This window comes from Montipora capricornis, chromosome 14, assembly GCF_036669925.1.
Source record: "Montipora capricornis isolate CH-2021 chromosome 14, ASM3666992v2, whole genome shotgun sequence".
NCBI lineage: Eukaryota > Metazoa > Cnidaria > Anthozoa > Scleractinia > Acroporidae > Montipora > Montipora capricornis.
Genome location: NC_090896.1, coordinates 47856800 through 47861799, shown reverse-complemented (window position 1 = coordinate 47861799; position 5000 = coordinate 47856800). Strand labels below are relative to the sequence as shown.

Here is a 5000-nt window from a genome sequence, read left to right as displayed (position 1 = left end):
TAACATTTTCTCTAGATTTCCTCTCTTAGCAAAGAAAAAAAGCCCTGCTTCCCCATTAACTTTGCTGTGATGATGATGACAGCTGGTCTCTCGCCCGCCGCAAAGATCAGGAGGATGCTCTGTCTATCTCTTGCAGGTTTGATCCTGGAGAGCAGCCAGACCTTTCTGCACTTTTGTCAAGGGAAGCTCTGGCTTGTGGGAGGCGGCTGGGTGGCAGTCTCTTCATCTTGTCTACAGCAGCTGTACGCCTGTCAGTTTCAAATCTCTGCTGTCCTGCGTGAATGCTATGGCGACAAGCTGTTCCGTCACTGGCCCATTGATGCCAGGATTGGTGGGGGAAGGGAAAGCTGCTTTTTCCCTAGGCCTTAAAAGCACTTTCTGGGGGCCCCTATGTCAAGTTTTCCTAATCGGCGGCCGACCAAAATTTGCTAATGTCCGACGAAATCCCACGAATGTGGAGTTGCGAAACTCGAATGTTGAATTGTGAAACTCGAATGTAGAATTGTGAAACTCGAATGTACAATTGTAAGCTCGAATGTAGAATTATGAAACTCGAATGCAGAATTGTGAATTCGCATGTCGAATCGCGAAGACCAACGATGAAATGTGAAACAAACATAAAATGCGAAAGTTGAATTTTGGCGGGGATATAACGCTTTACTATCTCAAACGTGTTGATAAAGGTCGAATTACCACCGTGAACGATTTGTACAGCTGACGTTTCGAGCGTTAGCCCTTCGTCAGAGCGAATAGAGGAATTGTGGGTGTTGTTGGTTGTTGTTGGTATTTTTTTACTGTACTGTATATGCTTTTCGAAAAGAAGCGAGAATTTTTTTTTAAAGATTTTCGAGAGTTATGACAGTAAAATTTCGCTAAGACACTGACAGAAATTCACAGAAATTTAGAGCCGGTGTTGTTTTCTCGTCGGAATGCGTCTGATGATAAAATTGCGTTATTCATAACTTGATAATAGTTTCTGCCTTCAGAAAATAATTAAACAGCCCCTTGTATAAGGGTTTACACAAAACTTTCGCTTCATTCACAAGCTACGGCTATAAGGTAGGGATATGAGTGAATAATTTTGCAAATGAAACGTTCTGAAGATAAGAATTTATTGACACAAGTCAAACGTGACAAGGCTAGACTGCATGGCTGGGCCGGCGCGACGCTTTTCAATGGCTTTCTTGTTTCTTGTAAGAAAGCCACAGGTACCCCAAGCTAACGTCAGTGAAATTTATAAGGGTTTGTACGGGAATTTGCGAACGTAATAAAGAACATGAATCGAACAAAAAGATGCCTTCCTTTGTCTTCTTGATATCTTATCAGTGTTTTGTGGCGTACTTTGGTCATTTCAGCGCTATTCCAGAGGGTTGTAGGTTCGCTGTTTTCTTTCTCCATATTAATTTTATCTTACATATCAGAGAGCAACGGTAGAACTAAAACTCCCTAAAATTGCGCTGAAACGACCAGAAATGCTAAGAACATATATAGCATAAATAAGACAAGGAGGCAAGGTAAGAAATTCTGACGTATTTTTATTACTATTTTAATGCCCTAAATTTCCCATACAAACCCTTATAAAATGTAGGTAATGCAACGAGAATAATCAGAGATGCCAACCTATGGAGATCTAAAATCTGGAGATTTTTCCATCCGCTCTCCCCACCCCTCCCCCCTCGATCAACCTACCCCCTCCCCCTCCCCTCCTCTCCCCCCCCTTAAACGCACCAACCCATCCCCCAGCAGCTCCTTCAGAACACAAGAATATTCTGCCGCCATTGTGAATTTGCGGGAAAACAGAGTACTTATGTCAAGAATTTTTATTGGTTAATCGGAGATCCAATCAAACAATCGGTTTTATGGCTATGATAGCTAAAGGAAGTCATTTTGTTTAGTTCTATTAACGTGTGTTTGAAACTCAGAGATGAAGAAGTGCATTACTGAAACAATGAAACGAGTTTGAAAAAATCGATTTTTTTTTAAACTTGGGGATGCAATTTGAGTCTAGAATGGAGAAACGTCTGTGAAAGGTTCAGAGTCGTTTTTATCCGGGAGATTTGATGACCCGTACGGGAGACCGGGACATTCGTTCCGTATCCGGGAGAGTTGGCACGTATGCGATTCTCTGTGAGCTTGGGGTACCTATGCTGTCACAGTGTGGTAAATTGCAACTTTCCAAAATGAATGTTTATAGCAGTGAAGATGTCTTGGCTGCAATGATGTCTTACCTGTCCAAAGCTGCAATGACTCTAACAACTTCACCACAACATGGATTGATGGCGCTACTAACTTCAAACTCTCGAATGTGACTGACCACGCAAATTCTGAGGGCCATAAATTTGCCTTTTAAAACGAAAACTAGGTGAACGTCGTGTGCCTGAGCCAAGCAGAGAAAAAAGCCACCTTCCCTTACAATTTAAACTTACACAAAATTAACAAGAGGACACGAAGAGAAAGATCGACGTCTCATTCTTCGTTGTAAAGGAAGAACTTTCTCTTTCCAAACATGAGAGAATTATTGCTCTAGGGAAAAGGCACGGTGTTTCTCACGGATCAGCATACAGCAATCGGTCTAGAGCACTGCGTTCATTTCACACATAGCCACTGAGCTAAAAGACCAGCTCTCGAACGAATTAAACAGATCAAAGTTTTATAGTTTGCTGTTTGACGGCACCACTACTGACAGTGGCAAGGTTGAGCAATTAGGTGTTTTTATGTTGTACTTTGATCCCGATCATGAGCCATCATTAGAAAACAACTCTGCAATTGTTTTGATGGTGAAAGTAAAGATGTTATTTCTTTCCCTGCAAAATCTAAAGAGCGCATCTGCCGAAGGTGTTGTTGATGGGATAAAGCAAGCAGTCGCCTCACCTGGGCTAAAAAGTAAAGATTATGTCTCAATCCATGTTGGCCTTGGAGGAGATGGATGCGGTACCAACCGTGGAAGTAAAAGTGGGGTCGAGGCTATTCAGTTTAAAGAGAAAAACCTTGGCTACTGTTTGTCTGGTGTTTTGCCCATCGGCTGGAATTAGCTATTAAGGATGCCTTGACAGGGACATTCTTTGAGGAGGTGGACGACTCTCTGTTAAAAGATATACCATCTTTATGAAAAGAGTCCAAAGAAGCTGAGAGGACAGGAGGCTCTCTACCACACACATAATGGGTGCTTTGAGTTTTCTGATGGTGGAATCAAGCCTAGGAGATCAAGTGGGGGCAAGGTGGATTGGGCAAAAGATCAGTGCTCGTAAACTGCTGGTTGACTTAAATATGGCATTTTCATGCAACATCTGGAATCTCTCAGCTGTGATCCATCAGTGAAAGCAGCTGACAAGCAAGGCCAAACTAAAGGGATACCTGACAAAGTGGAAGACTGAAAAGATTTTTACCTACTCCCGCATTTCAAGAAATTGACAAAGATGCTGTAGCTGCCCCCTCTGCAATGGCTAAAACAGAACGCCAGCTAGCTGTATTCATGGGAAAGGAACCAAACAAGATGGCTACAATGAAGCACTACCTACCAAGGTCAAAGAAGACACTTATCAAGGCATGCAGCTCAACACTTTCGAAGCTTCTCTTGATGAGGTTAGGAAAGGGCCTCCTTTTATGTACATCGAGTGAGTAGTGCCTTGGAAGAACGCCTTGAAGGATTGGACGATCTAAGTGGGGTTGCAAGAATTCTAAATTGTGAAGGGTAGAACAATGAGTACGTTGTGGAAGGTGCAATTGACGAAGACATTTTGAGAATTGCTGCACAATTTGAAACTCCCCTTAAACTCCAAGGAATGGTTGCAACAGAGCTAGACCTCGTGGAGGAGTGGCACGACACTGTACAGTACGATCTCTACTATCTCAAGCCACAAGCCACAATTATAGCGCAACCTGGTTGAAGTTGCTTCACTCGTCAAAGGCCTACAAATGGTCTAACATTCTTCTGCTGATACGTCTATTGTTTTCTCTGCCTGTTATTAATGCAGAATTGGAAAGGTTTTTTAGCACCTTTAAACGAGTAAAAACGTCAAAACGAACATCGCTTACACAGTCGCCACTGGATGATATCTTGCTAATTAATCTTCAAGGCCCTCCTCTGGAAGAGTTTGATCCATCTGGAGCAGTTTTTACGGGGCATGAAGGCAGTGTTCGACGAACAAATCAGAAGCCAAGAAGGGAATACAAGAAGCGCGTCACAAATAGTTCGATGCAGTCTTCTTGTCCGTCTCCGACGGTGATATCCCCAATAAGTGCTCCAGCGCTAGAACGACTACACACTTAAAGGGGCTAGGTCACGCTCTTTTAGGTAATTTTGTTTAATTTTGTTAATTATGAGCTCTAAACGTCAAATTGGCAGAGCAAGGGTCTTTCATTTGCAAAATCACGGCCACATAACAACTGAGAATGATTTGTAAATGACATTTTGATATAGACTGATATAAATTTGAAAAAGGTGGGCCGACGTTTTTCAAATTTACCCAAATTCAATCCAATTCAATCCTCTCCAGTTTTGTCCGTCCATGTCCCTTCTTGGCTTCCCTGTGTTTTGTTAGAGTTCTTCTATAGTTTTGAACAGTTTTTTTGATATTTTAGTTAATTCTATGAACATTCGATCAGTGCTGAAATTGCCTAAAATTGCTTGGCTAAAGGCTACAGCCACTTCTGCAACGTAGTCAACAATGCGTTGGAGTGCACCCTCTGCATGGGCAATTAAGGCACAATCACCTGCAAACAGGAGCTCTAAGGAACATCTGTTTTGAGGGTCTTGTTACAGGAGAGCAATCAACCCAACTTAAGAAATGATATTGTAAAGCTACTGTAAATATTCGAGGTATGACTAGACAAAATGACACCAAAGTTTCCAAGACCCCCTGATTTCCAACTGCACTCTTAAACTTTAACACGGGCGATGCCAGACGGTCACATGTCAAACCACAAGATAGAAAAGGGAAGTTTGAGGTATCCATTTCCCAGTGTTTGACTTGCTTGTCTGGCATCACTTGAAGAATTAA

At 42.2% G+C, this 5000-nt stretch overlaps 1 protein-coding gene across 1 annotated transcript in view; it reads right to left on the bottom strand.

The window, feature by feature from the left end:
• Window positions 1–5000, bottom strand: part of LOC138032140 (phosducin-like protein 3) — a 10283-nt gene that overhangs the window by 484 nt on the left and 4799 nt on the right. The window lies entirely within an intron of this gene.